The following is a 16,722-nucleotide window of genomic DNA, read 5'->3' as shown; positions in this document are numbered from 1 at the left end:
TGGGCGATTGAGGTGGACTGTCTGCAAACCGATAAGATTACTTCAATTGACTCATACATGCTGACACTTGCCAGCACCGATAACGGATGTTGGGGTTCTGGTGACGTCAAGGGCCAACAAAACGAGCGACCCGTGCAATTTGTAAGGCACACACACACACGCACGCACACACACGCCTACACACACACTCAGAACAACACACAAAGCTCGGAGCGTTTCATTCATTACCCCCGGAGAGGGAGCAACATGACTGGGCGCCCTCAGTGGCTGTGAGGCATTCACAGCTGCAGCATTAATCATCACAAGAGGCGTCGCAACCTGTTTACCTTTGCGCTTTGTGTCGGGATCATTATTTTCTTTCTCTAATGTTTGTGTTGCACGATAAAGGAGGCATTTATGTGTGATGAAAAAAGCAGAATCACAACAGAGCTTCGCACAGATTGTTGTCGTGGTTTTGGAGGCTGGAATTTCACAGTCTGAGTTTTGGCAGCAGAATTGTTTCCGAGGTGTTAGCAAGGAAACAGATTTGGGAGCTGAATAGGCTGTTAGTACTTGTTTTCTTTCTTTCTTTTTTCTTCTTCTTTTTCCTAACTAGACATGTATTCTCTCCAAGGCCGCAGATCTGTTTTACCACCTTTGCTGAGTTTTGTCAGTTTACAGGTCAAGGAGAAAGGAAATACGACAGTATAGGTTTTCAGCTCTGTCCATATGAAAACGTTTTCATTTTTCTTCCAACACAGAAGTGAAAATTTCACTCTCGCTTTTTATCCATTCCGTAGTCGTACAAATTTTCATCAAATTTTTAAAATGGCGGAGGGAAAAAACTGGAAAATGTAAGTAAGGCGTTTCCATTTACTCCCCGATTTTGGAGTGAATCAGCCAGGCTGCGCAAAGCGTTATCTCAGTTTGTGCAGATTTTCTACAGCATTGTCCTGACAATACTGTAGAAACTGAGAGGATAATGCAGGTTGAAGCAAGTGCAGACGCTGCGGTGAAGTTAGTTTCAGTTTGGATATTCTCAACTCTGTTTCTTTAAAATTAGAGGAATGTGAACTAAATGTTGCACACATTTGTAATGGAAACACGACTTTTTCTGCAGACGACAGCAGAGTATTACAGAACAAATGAAGCAGAAACAATCAGTGGCCACTGTCTGATAAATGCACTGTTCCACCTTAGGCATACATGCCAAGTCAGCACTTTGTACCATAACACCCGTCTGCTTTCACACACAATGAAGGTGTTTCATCTAGTTCCTGATGCTCCTTCTACATAAATTTATTTTAAAAATAAATAACAAATAAACACAAATCACGATGCCCTCGAAGGCAGTATTTGTTTGATTACGTCTTAGAAATCCGGAATTTCATAAAAGTCAATGTTTAGTTTCATCCAGATTTGTTTGGAAAAATATGTAATTCTTGATTCATAGATTCAGAGTGAACAAGTGTAGAACCCATTACTCAATTTCTTCTGGACAAAAATTTATAAAATATTGCGCGTAGGCTGAGTTAGAGGGAGTCGAACACGTAGTGGAAACTATATTCCTTTCAAGGCCAAAACCAAAGCTGATTATGGGGAAAGTAATATTGTTCAGTGAACAATAAGCTCTGATGTGGTAGGGAGCCGAGAGCAAACATGAGAGTCATGGAAGATAAAAAAAACACTCCCAGGCTCGGCCTTTCTAGCCTGCTGCCTCCTGGGATGAGCATCAAATGTCATACAAACAAACTAAAGAGCACATCTGGTCCTCAGGCTGTGAAAACGCACAAAACGAGTCTTCTCTCTTTATTATTAACTCAATCACGTTAATAAGCGAGATTATTAACTCAGCCACGTACATGTAAGCTGAATATTTATTGCTAATTACAATTAGTCAGGACTTTGTCGAACATCTTTTTTTCTCATAACTGGAATTTATTAACTGGAATTTGTTCAAGAAGCTTCATTTTGGACTCATCTGACCAGGACACCTTCATCCACTCGGCTGCTGCGTCAGTAACAGGACACACAGTGGACCGCTGGTGTTTCATAAGGCGGGTACCAGAACCGCTAGTGAACAGCTGAAACCTGCGACTACATGAAACCCCCTCTAAAAATGCTTAAATACACATTACAACGCAACGTGACGTCATGCACTCTGGATCCCTAATTTATATTTTTTCCACTAATGTAATGACTAATGTGATGTATATCTTGTACCCTAATATAAAATAAATTTTTATAATAATAAAAATACATTTAGAAAAAGAACAGCTGAAACCTGTCCATCAGGTGTATGCAGATGTATCGTCTTTTTCTTCCACTTCCACAGTTATGCACAGAAAATCCCAATAAATCACACAATTATACAGAAGCAATATAAGGAAAATGCGAATGAGGGAAAAACTGCCTACGGCAGCATGTCAGAAGCACGATCAGAACAAATTGACTTTATTTCAATCCTGGAAGTCATTTGCTTTTGCAACTCCAAAGAACAGGCTGAAGGACCGGTGGGGTCCACCTGACTGGAGGACAGGCAGCCGACTTCAACGTATGTTTGGACTGGCTGGAAGTCCCCGCTCTGCTGCTGTTACCTACGGCAATGGTGATTGAATTCCCTCTTCTATGAACCTGTGTAATTGTGTCAGTGCTGCTCTGCTGCAGGGGGAAAAAAAGAAAAAGAAAAAGTGTTGGCAGCAACGGCGTGTGCGAGAGTGCTTCGCGATGGAGCGCGTATCCAACAGGGAAACAGTCTGTCTCCAAAGGCGCACACATGCTCACACACACAGAGAGGGAGAGACTGGAGTCGGCCGACGAGGTGGAAGTGACACGTTTGACGTGGGGACAGACAGCAGCCGTCAACATCAAGCTGGAAATCCATCCACTCAAAAAGAAAACATTAAAAAAAGGTTTTGAAATCATCTAATTCATGTTTGACTTCCTAGATTTTTATGATGTGACTGTGACTCGATATTTCTTGAAGAGAACATTGGTAGACATTACGCCTCAGCGTCAAAATATATGAGTCCAATTATTCCAGATGTTTCAGATCAACAAAACAAATTTTAAGGTCTGATGAATATAACCAGAGTGAATTCAGAAATGTTTCAAAAATGATGATTTCATTCATTCATTAAAGAAAGACATTTATCCAAACCAACCTAGCCTCAAATAAAAAGTTAAACCTCATACTGGCTTCTGCCACCTGTAGAGGTAAAGACTGCCATCGAGCGTTTGTAATAAATGTTGAAGTATTGCATTAAAGAGGCTGATAGAAAATGGCAAAATTTGAAAAAAACTAACACAATATCACCAAAAAGGTTTTAACACTCGCTTCAGGTGGTTGTGGGTTTTTCTGAAAAAGAGTTACAGTGCTAAAGGGGAGATGTAAAGGCGTTTGCCAATCAAGTTCTGACATAGCAAATCCTCACATCCACTGGTGAGTCTGTGGCTTAAAAGAGGCACAGAAAGAAAGTGAAAACTTCATAGTTCAAACCTCTGTGACAAAGGGGAGAGCTGCAGACTACAGTGGCCGGTGAGAGGTACTCTAAGCTGGGACGTATGTGGTGGGATGCTCCCATCCAGATCCAGAAGAGGGTCTGTGCCTAACTGGAAACACGAAACGCAGACATTTTGAAGTCCAAACCTTCACCACGGAGATCAGGACTCTCATCTTTTTTAGATGTGTGGTCCATGCTAGTTTGAGACATCTGCTTCCTGTTTATTACATCCATGCGTAATATCAACATCTGATGAAGTTATGCTTTGTGTAGCCTGGTTGATTTACTCCATACCAGTAGATGGAATTACGCCGAATTCACATTTTGCTTTTCAGCCACATTTCAAAAGTCCACTTAAATTTTGCATGACAGTTGCATGGAAACCTAAATAATCTTTTCAATCACTGTAGGGGAAACTCTTGTTTTAACTCAATAGGGTTGGAGGGTTTTAAGTGAGGGTGTGTCGAAAAACTTGATTCCCATAAGAATCATGACTAATTTACTGTGGTTCAGAATGGAGGTGTTCTTTGGATCATTGTCCTGCTGCAGAACCCAAGTGTGCTTAGAGTTAAGGTCACAAACTGATGTTCTCCATTAGGAGAACGTCCTAAAGGAGACGTTCGTGGCTTCACCAATTACAGCAAGTAAGCAAAGCAGACACAAACCATCACTCTACCACCACCATGTTTAACTGTTCTTCTGAAAAGATGAACTAGCTGAATTCCAGATGTAACCGGATGCGTAGCTGCTAAGTCTAAACACAACTTCAGTCTTATCCTGACAATAAAATCTCCAACAATCATTAAGAACTGAGGGACAGGAGACATTACCCAAAGACAACTGTGAAAGAATCTGTTAACGTGGCTCACACACACACACACACACACACACACACACACGCACACACACACGTATGCAGCTCAGCAGGTGTGCTCCTGCCCCGTCAATAATTAGCAGTTTAATCAAAGCACAAATGGGAGCCACTGAATGGAGGTCGTTCACACACACGTCGTCACAGCAAAAGGTCCGATAATGACTGAGCGTGGACAAGGACAATCACGCGGCTCGCCGCTAACGTCAGAGCCCGTATTCACACACACACGCACACACACACACGTACGCACACCGTTATCTTCCCTGAATACAAAGCGGTCTGCCAGAGGTGTGTGTCGTCGTGGTGACAAGAAGGCTCTGATTTACCGTTTCCTAGGATGCGCTCGAAGAGGGGAAAAACAAGTACGGTAAACCCGAGGCAGATTGGAAAAATGAGCTGAAGGGAATAACAGCAGAATGGAAAGATTTAAGAGCTTTGGGAACTCTTCTATGTAGAATATCTTGAGTTCAATAGCAATGGAGGGTTGTAAGTAGGGGTGTGTCTATTTGCATAACAATCACAATTCGATTATTATTGTTGCTACTTAACAAGGTTGCCAGGGCATTTGGAAGAGAAACAGGCCCACAGCATCACAGATCCTCCACTGTACCTAACAATGCACTGATATCCATATCTGCAGTTTAATATCGTCCAATACGATCTCATAAAGAAAAACAGCTGAAATGGACTTGAAGCAATTCCCTTTTTTTAAAAAAAACACAGACATAGAAGTATTGAACTACAATTTATGTGTTAACTCTGCACCAGTACAGCACACTTAAATACACTAATAGTTTCACAAGCTTGGTCAAAGATGTAAAAACGATACAACTTTCATTTGTTCAATCACTGCAATCAGAAGTACAACAGCCAATGTAAAATAAATAATAAAAAAACTAAAACGGACAAAACAAGTTGATTATCTTGCTCAAATATGAAAAACAAAATACAAGAAACCTTCTTTCAAATGGCTCAGAAAGTGCAATTATAATTTCTAAATAAAATGTAAGATAAATAATAAAGCATAACATCGCTCTGAGCACAAAGCATAGAATTAGAATCAATAGATCTGCCCTGGTGGATTGGCCAAATTGTCAACAATATCCAATCTAGAATTTTTTTCAAATTTTGCAATTAATCAGTTAACTGCATGGTAAATTAATATGAACCCGATAATATTCATTCTGATGGAAGTTTTCTTTACATCATAGTTCATTTTATTAATGTTTTTGATTGTAATTTGTGTTTAATGCTGTTTTATTTTTCGTTTTTGGCTGTTCTGTTTTACTGGATATTTAAAATATCCTCCAGTTCCAGTATTAAGTGTTCCTTACAGAAATTAAAGTTTAGAGGGTGAACTTGCATTATTATGCCATTATCAGTGTATTACGTGTACCGTATTTTCCGCACTATAAGGCACACTGGATTATACGGCGCACCTTCAATGGCCTATTTTAAAACTTTTTTCATATATAAGGCGCACCGCATTATAAGGCACATAGAATAGACGGTACAGTAGAGGTTCGAGTTACGTTATGCATCCACTAGATGGAGCTGCACTCACGGGAATGTCAACAAAACCGTCCGACTCGGGTTGGCGAGGAGAGTCTTCCGCGACTGGGCTGGGGCGTGGCCGGACGATGGTCACCCTTCTCCGTTCGCACACAGCATGTTCATGGAGAACGTTGTGCTAAATGACCTGCAGACGACCTGATTCTAGACGGTCGGTAGGTAGATAGGTCAGTCAAACTTTATTAATAGATTACAAACCAGCGTTCTGACAACTATCCCAGCATGCACGGCGCTTATTCTTCTACGGACGAAAATGAAGTCGGCGGCTGCTTACCGTAGTTGCTAGACCTGTTGTGGCTCAATATTGATCCATATATAAGGCGCACCGGATTATAAGGCGCACTGTCGGCTTCTGAGGAAATTGAAGGTTTTTAGGAGCGCCTTATAGTGCGAAAATACGGTAAAATACGGTAAATGATCTCCAAAGAACAATAGTATTGTTTATTGCAATAATTACTGAGACAATTCAACGTCGAGCAGAATGTGTTATCATTACACAGAAAATGTGACCAAGCTGTCATAAAAAAACAACAAAAAAAACGGTGCTATGTCTTGAATTAGCCATTTATCGATTTTGGTAAACCTTCCAGATTGACTCCATGAAATACGAAGTCAACACAATGACTCATAAAACCTCCACTAGTTTCCTTAAAAAGATGCTATGACAACACCCAGACACATTTTGTTCCCACTCAGAACTCCTAATGGTTTCTAAATCTACAGGAATCCGCTCTACTGGTTAGAAGAGAGAAGCATAATATGGAAAATGTGACTCAACTTTCAAATTTATTGGACTTTAAATGGATTAAAATGATGTTTGGATAATTGCTGGTGTTCCAAACGGCAGGTGGGAAAGCTGCTGATCTGAATCACTATGGCAACAGTAGGTAAGGCGTGATGGACGGGGATTTATTACAGCTGGTGTGTAAATGCACTGGAGCAGAATGCAAACACATATGTCACAGGCACAAAGAGCGGCGTGACTAGTAGGAAAAGTTTACTACCTTTTATCCCTGCACCAAAAACACAAGTCGCGATGGAAATGAGGAACGGAAAAGTGTGCGCGCACTATATTGGTTTGGTAGCGGAGCTCGCAGGCTCAAAAAGAAAAAAACCCCACTGTTGCCACGGCAGCAATTAAGCGCCAATTATAGTCTGTATTCTAACTGGGGCTCAGATAGCAGAAGATGAAAACAAGAGGGAGCGAGCGCTGAAATGCAAGGTCTGATGAGTCTTCTCTGCTATTAGAATGACAAACCTCAGAACAGATGGCGAACAAGAATTCCCTCCGAAATTCCTGACTGCTGTGCCGCCACATCCAACAGGCAGCTGGAGCGCAAGCTGAACAAGATGCAAGCCAGTGAAGGATGTCCCTACCAGCTGAAAGGAAACCAAACAAATACAATGGTGGAAGAAAAAAAAAACCTGAGCTGCATGCCAGGATATGAGGAGAGTAAAACCAAAACCTGAGACAAACCCAAAACGGAGATTTAGAGAAACAGAAGTCTATCTGGACAAAAGCTGTCTCCAATCTGTAGGCAAAGTAAAGCTCTCCCTGGTTCAGGTTTACTGCTGTAATACATTCCTACACATTTCTTCTGTTTTTGCTACATTAAGATGTTTCAGATAAATTACGTTTTAATATCAGACCTACCTATTATTTCATTTCCTAAAGAGGCAGTATAATGTTTTTTCCAGGCACATACTGACATTTTATAGCACAATCAAGTATAAAAAGGCTAAAAGATAAAGCTGGGCCTTTGTCTCTTTAAGAAGCTCCTGCTCTTTCAAAACTGTGCCTTCATGAAGTCATCACAGCTTGACTTCTCTATTAACCCTTTAAAAACCTTTTTACCAGAGTTGCATTGAGAAGTAGCTCGTATAATGAGCTCAGTTGATGCTCAGTTCAACCAGGTGTTGCTAATTGCTGCTGACTAGTCTGAAGGAGCTGAGTTGGGGAGTCACAGGGGAGGAAACGACAGCATGGAGGAGGAGAGTTTTCCTCAAAGGTGAAGCAAGGTTCACCCAGGCGTTTTGCACAGCTGAATGGTTGCCAAAGGAGATTAAGGGATTTCTCAAAAATTAATGAAAGAATCAAGGCAACACTCCAGGTATGTTTATGATGAGGGAATAACATTATGACAAAATGCTGCCCCTTAAAAGAATAAAATTGCCTTGTGATGGTTTTCTCACCTCCTACATTCTCCTATTCAACCATTGCCTTCTGCTTATCAGAGAAAGGGTCACCTGGGCAACAGGTCCAACATCCCTGTATGTCACTAAATGACTATGAACCCATTCAAGTGCTCAGTAGATGATTAGAACCAATCTAACTGAGGATAAGCCACAACTTTCTTCAGCTGAATAGAAGCTATTATTATTACTATTATTATCATTTGACCTAAAGAGGACTCTAAACAATGTAGAGTCAAAGCACATTTTCCTTTACTACAGCTAGAAACTAGAGATCAGGTACTGAAATCCGTGAGTAGAAATGAACTCTGACCTGAACCTTCAGCATCATATAGACAGTTACAAAGTCGGCCTTCTATCACCTGAAGTATTCCAGTATTTCCAGTATTAAAGGATTAATTTTCAAGGAAGATCTAGAGAAACTCATCCAAGCGTTTATCTTTAGTCACTTTGATTACTGCAACAGTGTTTTCATAGGTCTGCCAAGAAAAAGAAAAAAAGAAATCAGACAGCTGAAGCTCACATTACATACACAGAATTTTCTTAATTTACAGTTTTACCAAATCTGACTCACCATCTAATAAATGTCAGAAACCAAACCTGACAAGTTTCCACAGCTCACACAGACATGAACATGTTGCCAGTGTTGGTAGTGGGAATGTTGTTTAAATTCCTTACCCTGCATTTCGTAATGTCCTGATTATGCTACACTGACTTGTTTCTATTTCACTTGTTTTATTCACCGACTTGACAAGAATCCTGATGAAATTAACGCCAACCGAGGGCCAGGAGAACGGTACAGATGCACAGGGTGAGGCGTCGCCTCGGATTTTTTATGTTTACTCAGATCAACACGACGCAGATCCACCATGCTGACTGAGCCACCAAGGTACGGCTTTTTCCATGGCAACAGTGCAAACCACCGCAGGGATTTCACGAGACTTTCAATATGTTGACATCCATCACCATGGTCATCACATACCTGTGATATCCACAAATAAATGTGGGAATCACATTTATTACTTATAACGCAACTCATCAGTACATTACAATTCTATAGTTAAGAGTTGGGGTGAAGCATTTACAACTGTCCACATGACAATGACGGCGAATGACAAAAATATGATCAGTAAAAAGAAAAAAAAAATGAAATGAATCCAAGAGTCAAAAATATTTGCTTAACTTTTACAAATTGGTTCCTGTGGGCACTGCTGATGTGGTAACTGTACTTAGACACAGGAACGTATACACAGCAAAAGATAAAAGCTGGCGATAGCAGAGCAGCGTCAGACCCTCACACTCAGGTCATGCTGAGAGAGAGGCATATGGAGGAACAAAAGGAGAGGAAAGGGGAGCGGTGAGAAAAGCAGAAAAGGAGTAAAAAAGAGGCAGCTACAGCTGAAGATAAAGAGATTTGACCTGACACATTACAGGGCACGGCGGAGGTCGCCTGCTCTAATAGCTGGAGTGAAGATGCTGACGGCGAGATGAAAGTAAATAGTCCTTTTATGCTATCAGCCCTGAGAAGAAGCATTTAGGTGTGTAACCTGGATAGTTTGAGTTTAGCTTTTACTGTAAAACACAAACAGGATTGACATCCTCACAGACCTCCAGGTAGCAACACCGCGGGGTTCCTAGTCACTAACAGAGCCAGTTTTGTTTAAATGAACATGCAATGCAAAACCATTAGAAATTAAATCGAGACAATAACCACTTGTGATGATACTACAAGCCCTCATGACAAGATCAGACAATTATCTACAATGGAAGTTCTTGAATCAATGGTGCTAAGGATGAGCTAATTCTTCTGCAGCCCTCCAGTTGATGAAAATATTGGAACTTCTGTAAATTTTGGGGTTGGATAAAATGTAGTGCATTTCCCAAGGAAATAAAATAGTATCTGTGTTTTTGTCATCAAGCAGGAAGTTCCAACATCTCATCAACTGCAGGCGGATAAAAGTAATTGACTTCTTTTTTTCTCGATTGTTTGACCTCCTTTCTAATGCCACCCTGGGCAACTGCCCACATGGCCTATGTTTGATAAGGTTATTTATACCTATGATTTAATAACATTCATAGCTAGTTTCAGAAGAAATAAAATAAAATAAATACTTTAACTGCAGTGCATGCATTGTAGAGCATGCCAACATACTTTATATTAGACTCACATTAATGGAAAATAAATACTTTTTTATAGTTTTGAGATAACATTTAGATTTTCTCAGAAACTGAATTTGGGGTTTTTATTAATTAAAAACCACTAACCGTCAAAATGAACAAAAATAAAAGTTTGAAATACATCACTCTGTGAGTTTTACTATATAAGGATGAGAAGCAACTATTTGTTAAACTAATACTTAAGGCAGAATCACATTCGAATAAATAAATAATTTGACCCCCTTTGTAATAACACCCTGGGCAACCAACAATATGGCCTATAATAAAAATCTACCACTGTTCTCAGTCAGTTAAAAACATAAAATATGCACAACACAGACCTGTCAGCAAAGAATAACCCATAAACAAATTTCACAGATTAACCATGTATCCAGAGCTGTGTTCCAGGATTAAAGCAAGCGTTACCGTTTCCACCGAGCCACACCGTCATGCCCGTACATGCGTTTCCTTCTGCCTAAAGTAGTCACGCTTTAAATCCCCCCCACGGCAGCTTTGCTGCATCTGTTTTGCAGGAAAACAAACATTTTGCGGTAAGCCGTGGTCACACCCCGACGAAGTCACACATGGAGGAGCAGGTGTTAACGAGACAGAAGTACAGACTCCCAGTTACTCAGGAAGCTTTAACTGGGCTCAGTCCAACAGACACAAACTCATCTAATCACCCTCCAATGTCGGAAACGCACAAATGAAACACACACACACACGAGAAGGGAGTGTAAACAGTGGCAGAAGGCTACTTGGTGGAATGTACCCGGCAGCAGCTCGGCTTATTAGAAGTGACTCAAGGCTTTATTAATGCTGTAGGGGGGATGATGTGATTGTCCTCCCCCAAAATCATACAAACTTCATTAGTCAATTAGAAACTCCCAAGATAAACTACAGGAGTGTTTAGTCCAACCAAAGCAGCTGACTGAGAACATAAGAGCTCAACATGATCAGTTTACACATTGAATTTTCTTGATATTTAAATGTAACACACCCCATAATCTCCACTATACACACACTAGTCAATTTCAGAGATTATTCCTGTTCATTTTGAGGACTACAGGTTGAAGTACTGTCTGCGAAATGTATTAATGGAAAGTTGAGTGAAAGAATAAACTGTAGAAGGGAAAAGTTGCAGAAAAAAAAACACAGATAGCTGAAGCTTTTAATGGATGGTGAAGCAAACTAAATTCATAAATTTCGAGAGATCCATGAGACGTGAAACAATCAAATTTTGTTAAACAAATCAAACAAATTTTAATTGATAAAGTTAACTTGAGTAAATACAAAAACCAGTTTCCAAATAATTATTTCAATTTACAAAGGAGCAGTATTATGTGTTTTTCCAGTCACACAGTGCCATTTTACAGCACACTAAAGTAACTATGTCAGCTTGAGGTGTTATAAAAATGCTGTACATATCAAATATGACTTTGACGTTTTCGAGTCCTTCACCTCAAATTATTTTAAAGTATTGTATTGTGATTATGCTTACATGAATACTCAATAGAAAATAAAATTTTCAAAAAATTTATTCAATCGTTGAATGACACATTGAGTTTGAAAGGCTAAAAATAGATTCATAAACACAAAAATGAAAGATATAATCTCTAATTTCAGTATGTTTGTTAGTTTCATAAGTGCACAATATAGTTCCAGTTATAATTTTCACCCATTAATAACTGTTTTTATTTATTTCAGTTCACAAAAATGCTTTGTCAATTTCAGTTTTCATTATTTAATTAGTTTTAGTTAACTATAATAACCTTGCTAATAAACATGGAATATAACAAACAGAAATAATTTTCCTGTCATCATTTTGGCGCCCCTTCTAGCGTGGCGCCCCAATGTAGTGCATACCCACTTTTTGCGCCACTGGTTGTATTTGTGTCTACGTACGCTTGCACGATGTCGCTATGTGTTCGACTCAAGGGCGACTTGACAAGTTGTGTAAGTGGGTCACGACAGGCCTCATAAACAACAACACAGACATCAGATAAGATAAAATACTTCACTGTCATTGTGCAGTAAAATAAAATTATGATGCACAGTAACTCCAGAGGCCAAAGGAGAAATACATTTAAAAGCCTGAATCACCTGGATCTGAGTACAGTAATGGGGCTGAGTAAAAGTAGGTCTGCTATAATACAGAAAAAGCCTCTATGGTGTAGCAGTGTGTGTGTGTGTGTGTCCCTCGTAAAGGTGTGTGTTTCACTTCACAGCACTATTATGTGTGTGTGTCATAGCTTCCAGCTTTTCTTGCAGTCGGAGTTGTGTATACATGTCTCTTTGTGTTTGCTCTCTTGTGGGTCTTCTCCCTGTGTTTGTGTGTTAAGTGGTGGTCTGCCCTAAATTACCTGTCGAGAAGACAGAGTGTATTCCGGTCGGCCGCGGCGCTGCGGCAGCACGGCTTCCATTAACGGCGGCCATCGTTCACAATCTGATGGGCAACAGCTAAGGGTTACCACGGCGACCCTGCCGCATGCCTGCCAAATATTACTTAGTACATGGTGTTACTACCCAGGGTGTCTTAGGGTAAGACCCTAAAAAAGTTGTGGTGACATTTTTGTATAGTGAGCACAACAGAAAAAATTGCTTGACCAATAGTGTCATGTTGGCTTTAAGGTTGCGAACCCACATGCAAGAACACAATCAGACAGAGCGAGTCAGAAACAATGATGTTTATTGAAGAGTCAGGGAGCTGGTGGCGAAGCCGAATCGGCGGACCGGTTCTTCTACTGCCAACGGGAGAAAGCAGGGTTAGCGGAAACTCAGCGGAGTTTCTCCAGGAAATGACTGAGGTGAGCTTACTTTGGGTGGAGGTATATGGGGCGAAGCGGAGCGCGAGCCAAGAGTCCGTTGACGAGCGATAGTAGCTCTGATGTCGGGCACGGCCTGGAGCCTGATCCGTCCAGGCGGTCCTCCGGGAAGTTCGGGCGTGGGCCTCCTGGCCCGTAGCGTCCCGAAGGGGAAATCCCGGAGAGGGATCGGCGAGGGGGGATAACGCACACACACACAGGGAGTGGCCTCTGACCGGGAACACCGGCAGGGTCGGGAAATCACACAGGAGGGAGGTGATCCACAGCGGGGAGACAGACTTACACGAACGCGGGGCAGCTGGTTTCCGGGAAACAACTAGGAGACGGCGGGAGAATCGTAGTAGGCAAACACTCAGGCGGTGAGACGGAGTGTAGCTGTTGCTTATATCGCCGGTCCACGCCCTCTTAACCAGCTGCAGGTGTGTGTCCGGGTTGAACCAGGACACTTCTCAGGGGTGGAGCATGGGTGACATCTGCTGGATGTGGTGGTTCCAGGGACAGGTGGAAATAAAACTAACTAAAGGAAAACAAACTAAGAAACTAGGACGAGGGGAGGACAAACAGACCCTGACAGTACCCCCCCCTCAACGGACGCCACCTGGCGGCCGAACAGAGGACGGGGTCTGGGAGTCCCTAAAGTCTCTAATAAGGGAGGGGTCTAAAATGAATGATCCAGGAACCCAGGAACGTTCCTCAGGGCCATAACCCTCCCAGTCGACAAGGAACTGGTGACCCCGACCTCGTCGCCGAGTGGCGACAATCCGGCGGACGGAGAAGGCCGGATGGCCATCGATGACCCGGGCGGGTGGAGGGGGTTCGGCCGGAGGGCAAAGTTCACTGGAGAGCACTGGCTTAATTTGGGACACGTGGAAGGTTGGGTGGACACGCAGAGACGGGGGAAGGTGGAGGCGTACAGCTGAGGGGCTAATGACTGCCAGCACTTCAAAGGGGCCAATGAACCTTGGAGACAATTTTCTAGACATAGATTTGAGGGGAATGTTGTGTGTGGACAACCATACCTTTTGTCCCACTGTATAAGCAGGAGCAGGGGTTCTACGACGGTCAGCCAGGCGTTTATTGGTAGCGGAGGTGTTGTTGAGGGCAGTGATGGTGTCCTTCCAAATCTTATGGCTTCGTCGGATGTGGTGTTGTACAGACGTGATCGAGAGGTCCTCCTCGTCGGAGGGGAGGAGTGGTGGTTGGTAACCCAGGACCACTTCAAACGGAGAGAGACCTGTGGCTGCAGAAATGTGGCTGTTATGTGCATACTCGACCCATGGGAGGTATTGGGCCCAATCGTCGGGGTTCGTGGAGGTCAGGCATCGCAGAGTCGTCTCTAGCTCTTGGTTCATACGTTCTGTCTGGCCATTGGTTTGTGGATGGTAGCCAGAAGTGAGGGATACCTTAGCCCCCAGAGCCGAGCAGAACTGACGCCAGACCTGTGATATGAACTGGGGGCCGCGATCCGAGAGGATTTCCTGCGGGATGCCATGTAGCTTAAAGACATGTTTAATTAATAACAGGGCAGTCTGGGCAGCCGTGGGCAGCTTACGTAGGGGAACAAGGTGACATGCCTTGGAGAAACGGTCGACGATGGTGAGGATGGTGGTCATACCTTTACTGGTTGGGAGTCCGGTAACGAAATCTATGGCCACGTGGGACCAAGGGCGCTTAGGTATGGGTAGTGGTTGTAGGAGTCCTGCGGGGGGTTGATTGGAGGACTTGTTCCGGGCACAGATTGGGCAGGCTGAAACAAACTCCTTGACATCCTTGTGTACGGAAGCCCACCAAAACCGTCTGTTTATTAGCCCAATCGTGCGGCTAACGCCGGGGTGACCTGAGAACTTAGAATTGTGTATCCACTGGAGAAAACGGGATCGGACAGAGGATGGAACATACACCTTACCCGGTGGGCAGGACTCTGGGGCTGGTTCTGTTTGCTGAGCTTGATGGACGATGTCTTCGATCTCCCAGGTGACCATTCCCACGGTGCAACTGGGAGGCAGGATGGGAGCTGGGACCACCTCAGCGTCATCTGGGGAATAAACTCGAGATAGGGCATCGGGTTTAACATTCCTTGAACCTGGGCGAAATGTGATAGACAGGTTAAATCGAGAAAAGAACAGAGACCAACGAGACTGGCGGGGATTGGATTTCTTGGCTGCTTGCAAGTATGTCAGGTTCTTGTGATCGGTCCAGACCAGTACGGGGTGTTCGGCACCCTCCAGCCAGTGGCGCCACTCCTCCAAGGCGAGTTTAATCGCGAGGAGCTCTCTGTCGCCCACGTCATAATTCCTCTCAGCTGGCGAGAGTCTACGGGAAAAGAAGGCGCATGGATGGAGCTTATGGTCGTGGGTAGACATCTGGGAAAGAACCGCGCCGACCCCGGTGTCGGAGGCGTCAACTTCCAGAATGAATTGCTTCTTGGGGTCAGGCTGGACCAGAATGGGAGCGCGTGCAAACCGGGACTTGAGCTCCTCGAAGGCGGCTTCTGCTTGAGGGGTCCAGACGTATTCTCTCTTGCTGGAAGTGAGAGCGGTGAGGGGTGAAGCAGTCTGACTGTAATTGCGTATGAACCTCCTGTAGAAGTTTGCAAACCCCAAAAAGCGCTGTAGTTGTTTGCGGTTTTCGGGTTTAGGCCAGTCGAGTACTGCCTTGATCTTGTCCTCGGATGCTCTAACCTGTCCCCTTTCGAGGATGTACCCTAGGAAGGTTACTGAAGGGCGGTGAAACTCACACTTTTCCGCTTTTACATACAGCTTATTCTCCAGAAGGCGTTGGAGAACCAGACGGACATGTTGTTTGTGCTCCGCGAGGGATTTGGAATATATCAGGATATCATCCAGGTAGATGAACACAAAGACATTGATGAGATCCCTCAGGACGTCGTTCACCAGGGCCTGGAAGAAAGCAGGTGCGTTAGACAACCCAAACGGCATGACCAAATATTCATAGTGGCCCATGGGGGTTTTAAACGCCGTCTTCCACTCATCACCCTCCCTTATGCGAAGGAGGTGGTAAGCGTTCCTGAGATCTAGTTTTGTGAATATGGTTGCCTCTTGGACGGGCTCAAAGGCTGAGGATAATAATGGCAACGGGTATTTATTCTTGATGGTGATCTGGTTGAGTCCACGGTAGTCAATACAGGGCCGGAGAGAGCCATCTTTCTTTCCCACGAAGAAGAACCCTGCTCCGAGGGGAGAGGACGAGGTGCGGATAATCCCTGCGGCTAGAGACTTGTTTATGTACTCCTCCATGGTTTGCCTTTCTGCTCTAGAAATGTTGTATAGCTTACTGTTGGGTAATGGGGCGCCAGGCAGTAGATCGATGGCACAGTCATACGGTCTGTGGGGTGGCAGAGACAGGGCTTTGTCCTTACTGAAAACAGGAGCTAGATCATGGTACTCACGGGGAATGGAGGAGACGTCGGATGGGTCGATCACAGCTGGCTCTGTAGGCGTAGTGACGACTGGAAAGGCGGAATGAAGGCAGGTACTGTGACACTTAGTGGACCACGACTCAATCTTGGTCTCGGCCCAGTCTATGTGCGGGTTGTGCTTGTATAACCAGTCGAAACCAAGGATGATGGAGGCACTAGCGGCAGGAAACACAAGGAAAG

General features: G+C 43.4%; 1 protein-coding gene and 1 long non-coding RNA gene across 2 annotated transcripts in view; both read right to left on the bottom strand.

Moving 5' to 3' along the window:
- The window catches only part of camk1da (calcium/calmodulin-dependent protein kinase 1Da), a 68,955-nt gene that overhangs the window by 37,912 nt on the left and 14,321 nt on the right, over positions 1–16,722 (bottom strand). The window lies entirely within an intron of this gene.
- On the bottom strand, positions 12,951–13,585 carry LOC145550212 (uncharacterized). The gene is made up of 2 exons (XR_014086128.1): positions 13,096–13,585; positions 12,951–13,022 (listed from the first exon to the last, which is right to left on the bottom strand). It is a non-coding gene; the product is annotated as an uncharacterized LOC145550212 (long non-coding RNA).

The sequence above is a fragment of the Poecilia reticulata genome, chromosome 23, assembly GCF_904066995.2.
Source record: "Poecilia reticulata chromosome 23, P_reticulata-male-v2, whole genome shotgun sequence".
NCBI classification, from domain to species: domain Eukaryota; kingdom Metazoa; phylum Chordata; class Actinopteri; order Cyprinodontiformes; family Poeciliidae; genus Poecilia; species Poecilia reticulata.
This window is presented reverse-complemented; position numbering and strand designations above follow the sequence as displayed.